The sequence below is a fragment of the Heterocephalus glaber genome, unplaced genomic scaffold, assembly GCF_053883595.1.
Source record: "Heterocephalus glaber isolate CG9 unplaced genomic scaffold, H.glaber_assembly_v1.0 deba00001538, whole genome shotgun sequence".
Lineage (NCBI taxonomy): Eukaryota > Metazoa > Chordata > Mammalia > Rodentia > Bathyergidae > Heterocephalus > Heterocephalus glaber.
This window is the reverse complement of record NW_028258333.1, coordinates 27,589,200-27,607,396: the sequence shown is the minus strand read 5'-3', so window position 1 is coordinate 27,607,396 and position 18,197 is coordinate 27,589,200. Positions and strand designations below refer to the sequence as shown.

General features: G+C 35.0%; 1 protein-coding gene and 1 long non-coding RNA gene across 3 annotated transcripts in view; one reads left to right on the top strand and one right to left on the bottom strand.

The window, feature by feature from the left end:
- The window catches only part of Plcxd3 (phosphatidylinositol specific phospholipase C X domain containing 3), a 203,054-nt gene that overhangs the window by 124,669 nt on the left and 60,188 nt on the right, over positions 1-18,197 (top strand). The window lies entirely within an intron of this gene.
- LOC110350098 (uncharacterized) overlaps positions 13,121-18,197 on the bottom strand; it is a 147,176-nt gene continuing 142,099 nt past the window's right edge. Inside the window, exons 4-6 of one of the 2 annotated variants that reach the window (XR_015442251.1) lie at positions 16,704-16,762; positions 15,362-15,425; positions 13,121-14,613 (exon numbers count right to left, since the gene is read on the bottom strand). This is a non-coding gene — a long non-coding RNA (uncharacterized LOC110350098). Of the gene's footprint in view, positions 15,632-16,703; positions 16,763-18,197 lie in introns of both variants that reach the window. The other variant, XR_015442253.1, reaches the window with a different exon arrangement.

Sequence of the window (18,197 nt, the reverse complement as noted above, 5' to 3'; positions counted from 1 at the left end):
TCCTCCTTTCTTCTCTTTCTGCTTCCTGATGGCCATCCCACAAGGAAGCCTCCTCTTCAATGCCCCTCTGCCATGCCTCCCTGCCTTGGAGCCAGCCAACTGTGAAATGAAATATTTACAGACTCTCAACCAAAATAAACCTTTCCTCCTCAGAGTTGTTGGTGCCCAGTACTGTGTTTCAGCAACAAGAGAAGTAATTAAGACAATGAAGAAGCTCCTTAATGCCACCAACCACGAGCAGTGATGATGTCTCCATGACATGGCTCTATATAAAAAGGCTATCTCAATGGTATACCATTTACTACTCTAGCCAACCTGAGTAGTCAGTTTTAGACTGAAAAGGTATATGTGTGTTTACATATGTGTGTTTCTGTGTGTATATACGTGTGTGTTGAAAAGGGTGAGAGTAAAGTAATGAAAGTAAGTAGTACCATAGAATAGTTTTCTCCCAAAACCTGTAAAATTACATATCTTTCTTCCCGCTCCTGAAGAATTTCACATGTAGTGTCTTATCTCTTAGTTGAGGATAAAGATGGTATCAAAAATGCTCACATATCTGGCATGGTAATGCCTCACCTAAGTTCATGATTGGCCTAAACATCCATTTATATTCTTTTAGCTTGCTCTGGACCTCATGTCATCTTTCAGTGTTTTTCTTGAGGGGTTTCTTTGTTTAATGTGAAAGTTTTGAAGTTTTTTGCTTGTTTCCAACATTGTATGGTTTATCTTTGTGATATTTAGAAGCTTTTGTCTATAACTCCTCTTGAAAAACCAGAATTTATTTATGGTGGGGTGAAGGGAAGAAAGTAATATAGTTACTTGGTTACTAAGATGGTATTTATGCTTTGGTTTTAAAGAACAATAATTTCTCTTTCTCAATATAGGCAGGCTAAAGGTGTTTTTCCCAGGGTTCCATTACTATTTAGGTTATCCAAGGACAAAAACAAGAGTCTATCCATTTTTGGGTGTTTGAAGAGTCATTCAACCAATAAGAACATATTAAAAATGTGCTATGGATTAGAGTAGGACAGAGGAGGGATGATGTAGTATCTCATAAATGTTTGTCTCAGGACCCATGTCCTTAGGTTATAGGAAAATATCCCTGAATTGTGAGCTTTACATAAGAGACACATGGTACAAGACATAGTTTGCAACTGAGTACTAACATTTTGACTTGTAGATGACATATGCTATAGAGATTAAAGGAAAGGTAGATGACAGAACTGACTTTTCCAATATCTCAGGACAATAATGTGCTGCACTTTCCTGCCATTTTTCTTTCTTCAAAACATTATAATTTTGTCCCCAAGTATTTTAAGCACATCCATTGTTTTTATGCAAATGTAATCTACTCTTGTAAACACTCACCATAGAAAATGGTAAAAAGCATCTTTTTTATGGTGGAAAATTGTGCTTGATTCTGGGAACATTTCCAGACAATAAGACTCAGACTAGGCCAACAAACATACTTGGAAGGGTCAGTAACAAGCAGACAACACTTTGTGTGCTTATTGGCATTAGTGAAGTTGTCTAAGGTAGAAGAAAACAAAACTATTATACAAAAGGGTTATCTTGCAAAATTAAGTAAATTCCATGAGAAAAAAATTTTATTGAGTTTATTGGTACATTTTAGGTATACATTATGATCACATTCATCATTGGGAATTTGTACCTGAACATTGAATATCTTGGCTCTTATTTTTTCCCATTCCCCTCCCCTCTCTTCAACTCCTCCAACTCCCCCTATTTACAAAAGCTTTGTTTCCATTTTTTTCCTTTTTTCCTTTCCTTTCCCCCCCACCCCCCCTCCTATTTACCCTTCCTCTTTGAACATTTTCTTCCTATTTCACAATGTCTATTATGCACTTTTTTCCGTATTGACCCTTTCAGTTTCTAACACCAGAGAAACAACTTGGTATTTACACATGTGTGTCCTATATTCTTAAGTGAAATAAATAGGACACACATGTGGAAATACTGAGTTGTTCGTCCTATTTATTGTGTGTCCTATTGTTGTGTGGGCATACTCTTAAGTGAAATAAATAGGACACGTGTAAATACTGAATAGTTTCTCTGGTGTGAAAAACTAAAAGTGTAAATAAGAATCAAAATGTATAATTGATATTGTGAAAGAGGAAGAAAATGTTTAAAGGAATAGGGGAAGTAGGAGGGGAAGGGAAAAGAAAAAATATGAGAAAAGGAAAAACATGGAAACAAAGTCTTTGTAAATAGGGAAGGGTGGAAGGGGTGAAGGGAGGGCAGGGGAATGGAGAAAAAATAAGAACCAAGATACATCATGTAAAGGTACAAGATCCCAATGATGAATGTAACAGTATTGTATACCTAAAATGTACCAATAACCTAAAAGGGGAAAAAAATAAGAAGAGATCCCACTTGTTGATTCTTTGTGCTAGTTCACGTGTGACTGAGGCTTTCTTCATAAAGTCTTTTCCCATGCCAATGTATTCAAGAGTTCTACCTAACCTCTCTTCCAGCAGGTTTAGTGTTTCTGTTGTAATATTTAGATATTTGATCCATTTTGATTTTAGTTTAAAGCATGATGAAATAAATGGGTCTAGTTTTAATCTTTGGCAAGTTGAAACCCAATTTTTCCAGCACCATTTAGTAAAGAGGCTACCTTTCCTCTGATGAAGGTATTTGGCTCCTTTGTCAAATATGAGGTGGCTGAGTATGTCTGGGGTTATTTTTGGATCTTCTAATCTGTTCCATTGATCTTTGGGTCTGTTTCTTTGCCAATACCATATTGTTTTTATCACAGTAGCTTTGTAGTATAGTTTCAAGTTGGGGGTTCTGATACACCCTGCCTTGTCTTTGTTTCCTAGAATTGCTTTTGCTATTCTATGTCTCTTCTGATTCCAAATGAATTTTTGCATTGTTTTCTCTAATTCTGTGAAATATGCTATTGGAATTTCAATCAGGATTGCATTGAGTCTATGTAACAGCTTTGGAAGTATGACCATTTTCACTATATTGGTTCTTTCTACCCAAGAACAAGGGATATCTTTCCATTTTCTGATCTGCTTTTTGATCTCTTTTTTCAAAGTGCTGTAATTTTCAAAGTGGAGGTCTTTTACTTCTTTTGTTTGACTAATTCTTAGATATTTCATTTTTTTGGATGCTATTCTGAAAGGAAGTGCTTCTCAATTTCTCTCTCAGTGAGTCTGTTATTTGTGTACAAGAAGGCTATTGATTTTTGAGTGTTGACCTTGTATCGAGCTACTCTAATGAATTTGGTTATTAAGTCTTAAAGTTTTGGTGGAGTTTTTGGGGTCTTCTATATAGAATATCATGTCAACCGTGAACACTGACAGTTTTATCTTCTTCCTTTACTATATTTATTCATTTTATTTCTTTCTCTTATTTAATTGCTTTGCCTCATATTTTTAGAACTATATTGAACAGGAGTGGTGATAGTGGACATTCTTGTCTTGTTCCTGATTTTAGCATGAAAGATTTCAGTTTTTGACTGTTTAGTTTGCTATTGGCTGTTGGGTTTTCATAGCTGGCTTTTATAGGTTGAGATAAAGGCGATTTGTGTTAGTTACTTTTCTCTTATTGCTGAGACAAAATACCCGACACCCAAAGTTAAAAGGAAAGGGATTTATTTGGCATACGGTTTGTAGACATTTCAGTTCATAATTGGCTGGCTCTGAGCCTGAGATGGCAAACAAGCATTGCAGAGGAGAAACAACATGGAATGAACAAGGCAGTAAAAGCAATAACAGAATTTAACACCATCTTTTATCTTACTCAGACTACTTATAGCAGGTAGCACTCACATCCTTAATCCTAGATGTCCTAAGCCTAGAATTGCATCACAAATCAATTCAAGCTTCATGCACTCTAAATTAAGCCTATAACCACATGAAGCTTTGGAGGGACATCTAGGCCCAAACCGTAACACCATCTATTACAATTTTCTGTAGGATTTTTATCATGAATAGGTGTTAGATTTTGTTAAATGATTTTTCTGCTTCTATTGAGATGATCATATGTTTTTTGTCCTTGACTCTGTTAATTTAGTGTATTACATTTATTGATTTATGTTAAACTGTTCTTGCATCCCAGGGATAAATTCCACTTAGTAAGGGTATATGATCTTCTTGCTGATCCTCTACATTATTTGCCAGTATCTTATTGAGGATTTTTATATCTATGTTCATTAGGCAGAATGGCCTGTAGTTCTTATTTTTGGTTGGGTCTTTCTCTGCTTTGGGAATCAAGGTAACTCTTGCTTCCAGGAGTGAATTTGGGAGTATTGCTTCCCTTTTAATTTCATTAAAGAGTTTGAGAAGTAGTGCCATCAACTCTTCCTAAATTTCTTGTAGAATTCAACAGTGAAGCCATCAGGACCTGGGCTTTTCTTTGTTGGTAGATTTTTAATTACATTTTCAATTTCGCTGATTGAAATTAGGGTGTTTGGAATTTTTATATCTTCTTGGTTCAACTTTGGTAATTCATATGTATCTGTGAATCTGTTGATTTCTTCTATGTTTGTCATCTTATTTGAGTACAGTTTCTCAAAGTAGATATTAATGATCTTCTGGATTTCTCTTGCATCACCAACTCTTTGATTCATTGTTTTTTTTGTATCACTATCTTAGTCTTCATTGCATTGATTTTGCTGATTTTTATAATTCCCTGCCTTGTACAAGCTTTAAGTTTGTCTTGCTCTTCTTTTGCTAGGATCTTGAGGTTCAGCATTAGGTTGTTTACTTGAGCTTGCTCTGTTTTCCTAATATGGGCATTCACTGCTATGAATTTCCCTGTAGGACAGCTTTTGTTGTGTACCATAAGTTTCAGTATGTTGTGTTAGTATTATCATTTAATTGTAGAAAATGGCTAATTTCTTCTTTAATTTCCTCTGTGACAAAAGCAGTTGTTCAGGAGGATGTTATTCAATTTCCATGTGTTTGTGAAGTTCTTGTGGTTACTTTTGCTATGAATCTCCAATTTCATTGCTCTATGGTCTGACAATATACAGGGAATAATTTCCATTCCTTTTCATTTACTTAAGCATGTTCTATGAGCTACCACGTGGTCTATTTTGGAGAAAAACCCAGGTGCAGCTGAGAAGAATATATATTCTGATTTTGTGGGGTGGAACACTCTGTAGATATCTTTTAAGTCCAGTTGTTCAAAAGTTTGGTTCAGTTCTAGTATTTCATTGTTGACTTTTTTTCTAGCTTATTTGTCTATTTGTGACAGTGGGATGCTGAATTACTAGTAAAGTATCAATGCTTATTTTATTTTTCATGTCCAATAATATTTCTTTTATATAGTTGAGTACACTAGTATTTGGTGCAAATGTATTTATGATTGTTATTTCTTCTTCTTGGTTTCTTCCCTTTACAAGGATGTAGTGACCTTCTTTGTCTCTCTTAATTAATTTTGGTTTGAAATCCACCTTGTCTGCAAATAGGATAGCTATCTCTACTTTTATCCAGGTTCCTGTCTCATGGAGTACTGTTTTCCATCCTTTAACATTTAGTCTATGGATTTCTTTCTTTCTTTTTTTTTTTTTTTTCTGGTACCAGGGTTTGTGCAGCAGGTGGCTAAACCACTGAGCTAAATTCCTGGCCCCTATGAATTTCTTTTTGAATTAAGTGTGTTTCTTGTATACAGCATATTGTTGGATCTTGATCGAAAAATCGGCTTCTTGATCCATTCTGCCAGCCTATTTCTTTTGTTTGGTGAATTGAAACCATTAACATTGATGGTTATAACTGATATGTATTGACTTATCATTGTCATGACATTTTGCTGTTATTAGCTCTTTTATCCCCCACCCCTTTGCATTTAATTTCTTGCCTTGCCTACTGGCTTCATTCTGTTGGGGTTCATAGAGTAGTAGTCCTCATTGTCTTTTTCTAGGATATAGTTTAGAATTTTTTTGGAGTGCTGGTTTGGTATTCATGAAGTTCTTAAGGTGTTTTTTGTCATGAAAGTATCTTATTTCTTCATCAATTTTGAAAGATTGTTTTGCAGAGAACATCAATCTAGGTTGGAGATTGTTTTCTTTTAGGGTTTGAAATACTTCACTCCAGGGTCATCTTGACTTAAGAGTTTGTGTTGAGAAATCTGCTGTGATTCGAATGGATTTCCTTTGTATGTGATTTCTTTTCTCTAACTGCTTTTAATATTTTGTTCTTCTGTTGGGTTTCTGGAATCTTGACTCTTATATGCCTAGGTGTAGATTGTTTTTGATCATGGCTAGTTGAATTCCTATACACCTCACTTATCTGTATGTCAAATTCTTTTCTCCTGCTTGGGAAGTTTTCTGCCATTACTTCCATGATCAGGTTTTCTAAATGTCATTTGTGCTATGTCCTGCTTTTTCATTGACTTCAATCTTATGTTTTTCTTCTTTGCATCATGTAGAACTGCTGCATTGATTTCTCCTGGTCCCTTGCTATTTTTAAGAACCCACTTTTTTCATGATCACTAATCTCAATCCTGTCCTCTATATCTGATATTTTGTCCTCCATTGGCTCATTCTGCTGTGTATACTTTTAATGGCACTTTTAGTTTCCTAGATATCTATTTGAATCTGTTTTGCAGATTCCATTTCTTTCTTATGCTGGACATTCATGGTTTCCATTTCTTTCCTATGCTGGGTGTTCATGGTTTTCATTTCTTTCCTATGCTGGGTGTTCATGGTTTTCATCATTTTCCTGAGCTCCTTTATTCTTTTATCTGTATCTATTCTAGCATAAGCATATCCTAGCACTAAGCATATTTTTCATTCTGGTCTCCATCTATGTAGTTACCTAGGAAAGTATTTCTGATTTCATTTTTTCTCAGAGCCTCTTTCATCTGTTTTATTACTTCCCTCATTACCACTTCAGGGAGTCCAAATGCCTAACTTTTAGGTTGCTCCACCTCATTGCCCCTTGGATTTGCCTATGGTGATCTGGAAGTCTGGGTTTGAATCTTTTTTAGGTGTCTTCTTATTTTTATTCTTTTGTTGTTGATGATTTTGGTTTAATTCCTAGGTTGATACATGCATATTGCTTATTGCAAGTATCTTTAATGCTAATATTAAAAACCCTTAGGGAATGACTTCTCCTCAGAGGCATTGTCCAGGTATAGCTGGTCTTTGGGTTTTGAATCTGTAATGACCCTTAGGCAATCTTAGTTTTGGTATACCAAGCAGGACAACTGACTAAAACAATCACATCACCTTAGCCAAAGTAATACAATCAGCATCATCAATAGCATCAAACACAGGTTAGAAAGTGACAAATTGTGGTAACTATTAATCTGTCACCTTTAACTGCATGAACTAGACTTGTGGTTATATATCAAAATCAAGACCTGCTAGAAATATGTTTGCAGTAAATAAACCCTTCATTATAGAAAATTTACCCTCTGGAAGAGAACTTAGAGGGAGTTGGGGGGTGGATAGAGAAATAGAAGAAGGAGGAGAGAAGGTGAGCCAGTCCCAGCACTTGGAAGGAGGCTCCCATGCCGCCATTCCATGCACCTAGGGCAGAGGTGAGCCGGGCGGGTGCCAGAAGTAACACCCCCCCCCATGGAAATGAGAAGACACATAAACAAGCCTCAAAAACAGACTTGCGGATCACCTACAACAACCCCAAAGGGAAATGAGATGGAACAATCTGATACTCAGCCACCTGGACTCTCTGCACTGGCAACAAACGAGGATCTGGGAAAAATGAAATCAGAAATAATTACTCAGATAACAGCAAAGATTGTGCTCATAGTGCAAGACATGATTAATAAATCTAGAGAGGACACAGATAAAAAAATAGAGGATCTGAGGAACATGATGGAATCCCAACATAGGAAACAAATGGGATCCATAAAGCAGATGCAAACAGATTTCCGGGAGATTAAAAACTCCATCGAAAGTCTGTGCAGTAGAATGAACCAATGTGAGGATAGAATTTCACATATAGAAGATAAGATTGCAATTAGTGAGGAGGAAAAGAAAAATTGCTTAAAATTGTAAGGGAACACAAGAAATCAATCCAGCAGCTGCTAGACAATGCAAAGAAGAATAACATAAGACTGATTGGAGTCAATGAAGAAAGAGGAGAGAGTGGAGATGACAAAAAAAAACTGTTCACAGAAGTGAGGGCAGAAAACTTCCCAAGCAGGGGATAAGAACTTGACATACAGATAAGTGAGGCATATAGGACTCCAACTAGCCTTGATCAAAAATAATCTACACATAGGCATATAATAGTTAGGATTCCAGAAACCCAACAGAAAAACAAAATTCTACAAGCAGTGACAGAAAAGAAATGAATCACATACAAAGGAAAGCCCATCAGAATCACAGCAGACTTCTCAATGCAAACCTTCAAGGCAAGAAGAGCTTGTTACAATGTATTTCAAACCCTAAAGGAAAACAGCCTCCAACCCAGACTGATGTACCCTGCAAAACTATCTTTCAAAATTGATGGAGAAATAAGATACTTTCACGATAAATAGGACCTCAGGAACTTCATGAATACCAAACCAGCACTCCAAAAAATTTTAAACAATACCCTAGGAAAAGACAATGAGTATCACAAGCCCAGGAAACCCAGCAGAATGAATCCATTGGGCGTGACAAATTAAATGCAAAGGGGGAGAATCCAACAAAAAGAAAAAGTCATGACAAGGCTTTTAAAACTTTGAACTTCATCTCCCTAATGAGTGTGTAATTCAATCTTGTTATTGTACTGATTAGTATTTTTTCTGATTCTAGAGTTGCACACCTTTCCTTGTGCTGTACTGGCTATTTATTATCTTCTTATGTCTACTTTTTAATTGGGTTGTCTATTAATGAGCTGTAAGAGTTCTTATATATTCTGGTCATAGGTTATATGTATTGTAAATATGGTCTGTTTAAGGACTACTTTTCATTTTAATGATGTCATTTAAAGTTCTAAATTTTGATGGAATCTCATTTATCATTTTTTTTCTTTTATACATCATGTTTTTGTATCCTAGGTAGTTCTTGCCTACCCTAATTTCATAAACATTTTCCCTTATAATTTCTTTTTAAAGTTTTGTACTTTAGGCTTTCATATTTAGGTTCATAGATCCCTTCAAGTTATTTTCATGTATGGAAAAAAAGGGTTGAGGTTAATTTTTTATATACGGATACCATGTGTTCTAGTGCCATTTGCTGAAAACACTATCTTTTCCTCGGCTCTCGAATTGAGTTTATATTCTATAAAATGTTAATTTTAAATAATCTTTCAAAACTCAGTGGACCATATATGTGTGGTTCTATTTCTAGATTATCTGTTTTCTTCCAATGATCTATATGTCTTTCCTTACACCAACACTGTCTTGATTACTGTAGCTTTGGAAGTCTTAAAATTAGGTACTAAACGTCTTCCAACACTTGTTTGTTTGTTTTTTAACTTTTCTAGGTCCTTTGTACTCCTACATAACTTTTAAATTTCAATATCCAATTCTTCATTTATAGCAAGTATACATAGACCTGAATTTTTATATATACCTTGTGTTTTCTAATCCTGCTAAATTGAAATACAAGTTCTAGGGATTCCTAGAGATTTCTTAGTATTTTCTCTGTAGATGATCATTTCATCTACATATAAAGATTTAGCTTCTATCTTGCCAATCCTATCCTAATTGTGTCTTTTTATTGCCAGACTATTTTTGTTTGGGCCTAGGTTTCAAAGTTTAATGGACAGATGAAGAGTAAGCATATCTGCCCTTGTTCCCCACCTTAAGGAGAAAGCATTGTATCTTCTCTATTCATATAAGGTGTTCTCACTGGAAGTATGGAGTACATGTCTTTAATCTGTTGAGAAGGTTCTGTTCTACTTCTGGTGTCCTGATAGCTTTTATCATGAACAGTTGTGGAATTTAGTCCAATACTTTTTCTCCAACTAGTGACAGGATCATTTGGGTTTTTCCTTTCCTCTGTTAAAATGATGACTTTTGGGGGTGGATCTTCCAATGCTGAACCAACACTGCCATCCCTATAACAAAACCAATTTCTACATACTTCCAGATCTGACTTCTAATAGTTTGTTTTGTTAAACAAATTTCTATCTATGTTCATACTTTTTTCTTCTATTATCTTTATCCAGTTTTAGGATTAGCACAATGTTGATTTCCTAAAATGAGGGGAAAAGTGTTCCTTCTTTTTTCTGCTTTAATTGTTTGATATAATTTATCAGTTAAAACGTATACGAGCCTGTTGTCATATAGGTAGGTTTTCAAGCTAGGAATATACTTTCTTTAATAGGTGCTATTCAAATTTTATATTTTCTCCAAGTTTAGTTTCATTAATTTATCTTCTAAGGTACTTCTTAGAAGTTGTCAAATTTATTTCAAAACAGACTTTTGAAATATGCTTTCCATATCCTTTTAAATTCTGTAAAATCTGTGGTAATGTCTCCTAGGTCTTGATATTTTAATTTTAAAAATGTATAATTGATATCGTGTAATAGGAAGTAAATGACTAAAGGAGCAGGGGAAGTGGGAGTGGTAGGGGAAAGGAAATAAGGGAAAAGAAAAAATATGAGAAAAGGAAAAAATGGAAACAAAATCTTTACAAATAGGAAAGGGTGGGGGATGTGAAGGGAGGGCAGGGGAAGGGAAAAAAACCAATATGAACCAGGGCCGGGGATTTAGCTCAGTGGTTTTGCTGCTGCTGCACAAGCGCAAGAACCTGAGTTTGATCCCTGGTACCAAAAAAAAAAAAAAATTAAAACAAATAAAATGAACCAAGATACTAATGTAATGGTACAAGATACCAATGATGTATGTAAATGTATTTTATACCTAAAATGTACCAATAAACTTAATGGGGGGGGAAGAAATAGAAGAAGGAAAGGTTTGAATTAGGGCTAAATGACACAGGAAAATCATGTAAACTTTGGGAAACTGGTGAAGACAGGAGGAAAAGAGAGAAGGAAGGAACTAAAACAAGAACAGAACAAACTAACAGAAACAGGAAAACTAGAGACTGTATTCATGTCTTATAGAAATAAGAAGAATTAAGAAAAAACAAAACAAGAGAAAAATAAGAACAAGAAAAGGGAGAAATGAAGAAGAAGAAGAAGAAGGAGGAGGAGGAGGAAGAGGAGAAGGAGGAAGAAGAAAGACAGAAAGAAAAAAAAGAAAGAAAAGAAAGAAAGAGAGAGAGAGGAAGGAAGGAAGAAAGAAAGAAAGAAAGAAAGAAAGAAAGAAAGAAAGAAAGAAAGAAAGAAAGAAAGAAAGAAAGTGAAAAAAGGGGGCTGCTTTCAAGACAGGTCTCTGCTGTCTTTGATAGATAACGTGGGCAGCATCATGCAGATCCAAGTCAAGTAATCTCAGTGAGCTCACCATAGTCCACTGAGATTCAGGCTGGTTTCTGGCTACTTGGCCAGAATTGAGCTTCCTGACTTCCTGCAGGTTTGAACTCTGCCTGGTTCTACTGCAGATTTGAGCCACCCTTTCCCTGAAGAAAGTCCGGGTTCCAGTAGGAGGTCCTGATCCCACCAACTCACCAACCACTGTAGTCTGCTGGGTCTTCACTACAGTGACTCTCCTAGCTGTCTCCGAGGGCTTCAACTTTCAACAACCAGCCTTGGAGAGGTCTTCTCTCTTATGCTCACCATTGTGCCAACTTCTCCTGCTCATAGCATTGGCCTTTCTGGCCCCCAGTACCTTTTCTGTGGTGATCTAGATCCCCATACATGGCCCAGCTGCGGTCCAGGGTGAGCCTTCTGTAGGTTGCCTCCCTGAGAAAATTTGATAACTGACTGCTACGTATTTTAAAAATTCAAGGAGGGAATGTATGTTTTTAGACATGCCATTGTTTTTCACTGTTTACATGCTAAGATACATTCCTTGATTACCAAAAGTATACATCCAATCAAGTACATTCCTCCCCTTACTGAATTAAGTTGACAATGATGGAACCATAGTTGGGTTTTAAAGTTGAGAAGCAACTTTTGACAAGTATGGTTGGCTTTTGTACTGGTTTTTCTGCTCTTCCTTGTCAGTTTTGCAGTGAGAAGGGACAACTGGATAGCAACTTGGCAAAATGATAGTTCAGGAAGCCTCAGCTGTTTCGGCCCCAGCTGTCTCTGAGATCTAATAATTCAGGGTAGGAAACTCACTTCTCTCTAAAGAGCACACACATTTTAAGTTGCTGTAATTTTCCTGCCAATTAGACTTTTAAGATGTCAAGTGCATCTCCAGGTAACAACCTCTGTGACAATTTAGTACTCTTTGGTAAAGGAGTCTAAGGCAGTGGGAGATTTTTAAGCAGCAAAATGACATGGAACAAATGTTACTCTTTCATTATCAAAGAAAAGTACATGTGAACATTTTGCTTATAGAAACATAAGGACACGTATTTATATTTATCACTGGTTATAATTAAAGAGGTTGGAAGTCAGAATACTTAGCCTACAACTGTTTTTGAGCCTCAGCAGTACTGAAATTTTGGACAAGGTAATTCTTTGTTATAGGTAACTGTCTTGAATGTTGTACAATGTTCAATAGCATCCCTGGCCACTACTCAGTAGAGTCTAGTATTTGCCCTCTAATAATAATAAAAAATGTCCTCAGACATTGTCAAATGCTTCCTACCCAGGGGAAAGTACACTGGCCTGGAGCTACCACTGTACAAAGGATCTTGTGACAGTCCCGTCTCCTAGGGCTTAATTTCTTTGTGCTTTTAACTATATGAGACTGACTTCCTAGGGGTTAGAAAAAAAAGAATTACTTATATGGTTTATTTTCTACTTAACAACTATGACAAAACGTATGCATTTTTAGTGTCTGCTAGCACCTTCATATTAGTCATGTTGGGAGTTTATTCATCTATCCAAGTGATGCTAAAAATGTTTAAGAATAATTTTTTGAGGGTCCACAAATCTTTAAGTTTTCAAGGTGAATTGATTTTTGAGACAACCTAGACTCATTCAGAGTCAACTTCAGTAAGTAAGGTGAGTGAGCTAAGCTGATGTTGGAATCAAAATCCAAGTGGAAAAATAATGAGATTGACTTTTCTCATGTGTCAATGAAAGACCCTGAAGTCAATTTCAGTATAAGGTTTAGAAAAAGATTTTGAGTCATCCTGTCATTGAGGCCATAAGTGAACAAGTATCTCCATGGGTAACAATTTTGAATGATGACACACTTTCAGCTTTGTAAGTTTTTAGGGAGTTGGTTATTAAAACATCTTACTACTTTAGAGTCATACCTCACAGAATAAGAAACTACAAGAGAAACCATTCTTGATTCTTGAAAAGATGTCTTTCTTTGGATATGTTTATTATTATTGTTTGTATTATTTGAACCAAGCAGATACTTAAGAGCTTTTGGTAAATATATTCAAGTGTCTCCTTCAAATTGACCAAGATACAGTCCTCATTCTTAAAGCGGCTACCTTCTAGTGAAAAACACAGTCATGAAGTTTATTTCACTGTGGTGTTGTAAGTGCAAAAGTAAGTCATAATCAAGAGTTTTCTTGGATTTCCACCCCAACACTGCTATATGTAAACTGTGTAAGCGGAAAGAAATCACTTAATTTCATCTGTCTTCAATTTCATCTGTACAGTAAAGGTATCAATAAGTCTTTGTTCTGTCTTCTAGCATCAATAATTGTATTCTATGGTAACGATAGTAGTTTCTTTGAATAGAAGCATTACTATATTTTGTAAAGGAAATCTTCTCATATGAAATCTAAATACTAACTACCAGTTTCATTTGACTCATTACCACAACAAGAAAAGATACCCAATAATAGGTTTATGAACTCCAACTGTTGACAAATCTGAATTGTAACTAGTAGTTCATTATTAAAGAATGACCTCAAACCAAAAGAATTCTTTACTTTCTTTTTCCTGAATCATGCAGGTTTGTGATGATCAGTACATAGTCTTGGTTGATCAGCAGTTGCTATATGCCAGGAAAATAGCAGGCAGTGGAGAGTGAAATAAAATTTCTACATTCAAAACTTGATGCATAAATCTTTTCTGATTTAAATATCACATTATTATAAAAAATATGAGCAACATTCATAAACTGAGCTTAAACTTTGTATAACTCTCAAGACGTCGGTTTCCTTTTTTATTTTATAATAAAACAAAATTTCATAATAAAATAATGAGTAACAATAGTTAATACATGGCATATCATTATCTTCAAAATAGTCACTCAGAGTACAAGGGATAAATCAAAAAGATTCTTACAAAAAAGAAACAGATAATAACACAAAACTTTCTTTGCAATAAACTAAAATAAGCTAGTAGTATAAGTTAAACAAATTAGCAAATACTGCACATATATTGAAATATTTTTGAAACAATGGAATACATAATTTGGGAAAGTATTTCATCTTTCACTACTTCCAATTTATCTCTTCTATTTTGCTCATATATATATATATTCTCATATAAAGGGAACCATGAAACCATGAAATATATGAGTTTATTTAACGTTTTTCATTTAACATTATGTTCTCAAGTTGCATTAATTTACCTTCAAATGTCTTATTTATCTTTCTTTATGGCAGCATAGTACTCCATTGTATATAAATAACATTTTCCAGCATATGTGTTCATTGACAGATGAATGGATGAGGAAGTCAGTTTGACATTCTTCCTTGTAAGATGAAAATGTTAAAATTGAAATAGACACATTACAATAGACATTTTATGTATCTTCTCATTCTAGCCAACCTAATAACTGAATGATGCAAATATTTTCATTTCCATTTTACATATAGAAAAATGAGCCTTAGCTCACCCAGCCTCACACAGCATCTATGGAAAACCTGGGATTCAAACATATGTCTGTCTGATTTCAGAGCCTGTGCTTCTTTTTTCACTTCTACACATCAGTCTACTTTTTTCACAAGTAAAGCAAAGCAGAATGTGAAAGTTTTACATATTTGCTAACAACTGCAAAATGAAAACAAAATGAAAAACATGACATACAACTTAAAATTCATGCCAGATGAATAGCTTTCTACAAGAGGTGGAAATCACTTCCAGTGATTGTCAATGATTCTTATCCAGAACATTTTTAAATTCCCAAAGCCAAAAGTATATGGGAAACAACAATTTAATTTTCAAACTATCTCCTTTGTTTAGTGTACTAACTGAAATGCTAACATTAAAAACAAGTGTGATATTCTATTTGGTGGTTTGTCCAAAGAGAAGCCAACTCTATCTCCAGTTTTTATTTTCATTTGCAAGAGCCCTGATGATCCAAGAATTTTTAAACTAAAATAATGATACTGTAATTTTGTGATATCAACACAATAACATAAGTAGAATGTTCATTTTAACTGTGTTACTTCAATGTAGAGATTTTTTAAATTGAAGTAAATTGTAGATTAACTGATTACCTTGCAATATGGCTTCTGGAAGAAGTTCTTTATCCATTTCTTCATTTCTTTACTTGTCCTCTTCCTAGGCATGAATAAGGTAGGTTTTCTCTTGTTCATTCTACAAAGCACCTCGTTCATGTCTCCAGTAAGACTTACATAACACAGAACATTCACTTTCCACACAATGCTGAACTCAATTTGACAGTGCCACTTTGTGTGATTTTTAGGGAAGTCTCTTAAAGTTGCTTAGCTTCTGTCCTTTCTCTCTGAAATATTCTTGTCTCAGGGCTATTGTGAAATATAAAGTAATAATCACACAAGTATCTAGCCCTCTGGCTGGCACATAGTAAGTGCTTGATAAATATTGGCTTTTATCATTGTAATTAACAACATTTTATTTACAACACATATTTGTTAGAACTTTGAATAGCACTCTGGTAAATTAAAAGAGTAAATAATTGTCTTTGAAAATCTAATTTCCTAGGAAGTGATTTCATTATTGGGAATAATTAAGTTTATTTTAAATCGAACTCTATCATAATCTAGCTTATTGTGACTATTTGGCATTTTCAATAGATGTGGGCATGCAGAACAGTTCCATGCACTAATTATCAGATGTTGTGTGGCCATTGCAACTTATATCTTACATGTTACATTTATACATTTTGTTATGTTTATCATTATTTTCATTGGGTTACAATTAGTTTTAGAACTAGGCACAACATTACAGTGGTATTGTGTACCAGAATTACCAATGAGACCTTATAATCTACACACACTCACACTCCTTTTCTGGAGATTGTTCAGTGGGCCTGGATTGTACTATTTTAAAGTCAAGTCAGATTTCAGTGCCACTGATTGACTATAGTGTAAGCATTTTGAAGACATCACCAGTTTTTCAGTTTTCTCTAAAATATAACTCATATTTGTTGTATCATCTAAAATATAACTAATAGTTGTCATATATTTTCTTAGCAGCTTTAAATGTCAACTATTATAGAAGATAATAAAATAAAAATTAAGTTGCATTTTCCAAACAGATTCTAAGTCATACAGAGTTTAAAATATGAGAATTAATACCTGATAAATTCCTAATTAGCTGATGATACTTTAAATTATGACAGTAAAAACTTTCATTGACAATAATTTTCTTTTTAATGTTCACTTTTTTAAAAAATTTTTTTGTGCCAGGGATCGAACTCGGGACCTTGCGCTTGCGAGGCAGGCGCCGGAACCACTGAGCTAAATCCCCGGGCCAATAATTTTCTTTTTAAAATTCAATCTCTAGTGTTTGTCTGTCAGCTACATAACTTTATTCCAAGTAGCAAAGGCTAGCAACAAAAAGGAACTATTCAAATACCTCTCCTCCAGGTTGCTGTTGATAGGTTGGGCAAGCTGGATACTGTTGACAAAGCAGTTCTGAAAAAGACGTTTTCATTAATCACATTTCTATTGTTGAAATACATCAACCAACCTAACAGATTCTGTCACAAGTGAGCATATGTCCACCTCAGGGTTAGGTCAAGCATGTCTGCATACACATAGTTGTTATAGTAAAACTAAAGTTGGTACACTAAGTTGCTTCTAGGATCTCTGTCACCCTTGGCAACAGTTTGATGTGACTGGGTTAATTGTGCAGCCAATTCCAGAAGGTACTAGTGGGCCCCAGGGATGTGTGAGTTTACAACCCATGCAACCTTTCCTGTTTGCCATGTAAATTGTGATAACAGCACGCAACCCTCCAGATGGCATGGTCTAGGGTGCTCTCTTAGTTTGGTTCCGTGAGCATCCACCATTATAATAAATTTCTCAGGAACATCAAGATGCTCAGGGTTTGTTTTTTTTTTTTTTTGAGGAAATGTAACTAGGTAGCAAAGATAACAACCACTTCACATAGGTTAAAGTTGAAGGCAAAAGAAACCACTTGATATCCAAAAAAAGAAAAGACATTAGTGGTAAAATAAGTAATTTCTGATGCGTGGTGAGCAAAAGTCATTTTCTCCTCTTCTGTCATCTTCACGTGTCAAAAATTTAAGCCTGCTTAGCACTCCCCAGAGCCCACTCATAGAGGACCAAAACTTTTGAGGTAGATACAGCCCATTCTTGTGACTAGAGCAGCTTGGATAGAGCAGAAGGCATTTTTAAGCTAATTGAAACAATGGAAATATGTTCCTTTCCTTTAAATGTGTGCAATCTGTGTCAAAGCAACTAACAAAAATACTTACATATGATTTCCCATTTTCCCTAATATTGTGACCCTATCCAAGAATGGCAGGCAAAGGGTTTAGATAGAGTATAAACGGGCATCAACAATCAATAAGTACAACTCTACCATAAAGAATAATAAACTTGAGTCATTTGTAGGAAAATGAAGGCACCTGGAAGCCATAATGTTAAGTGAAATAAATCAGAAACACAAGTTTAAATATCACATAGTTTTTCTTATACGAGAAACCAAAAGTATAAATAAATTGAAGAGCAAAATAAAAAATAGATAATAGGAAATGGAGATAGAGCTTTGCAAAAGGGAAGGTGACCATGAAATAGAGGGAAGGGGATGAACAAAGAATTAAATGTGTTATGTATGAGTACCAACTTCCCACAATGAATGTAATCACTATGCACTGCAAATGTATAATAATAAACAAAAATTTAAAATAAATCTGGAGCCTCAGGTGAAGCTGGAGCATGAAGCTTGAAGTAGATGTGGACTGTGATGTTATTATTTGCGACAAATGCTTTAATCCTGAGGAGACAATTGTGCAAGCTAAAAAGTGTTCTAGATTGCATCATCTGCATTCTGGTTATAAAAGTGCTGTTCTAGGTGCCATGGTGCTTTGTGGCTCTGTGCATT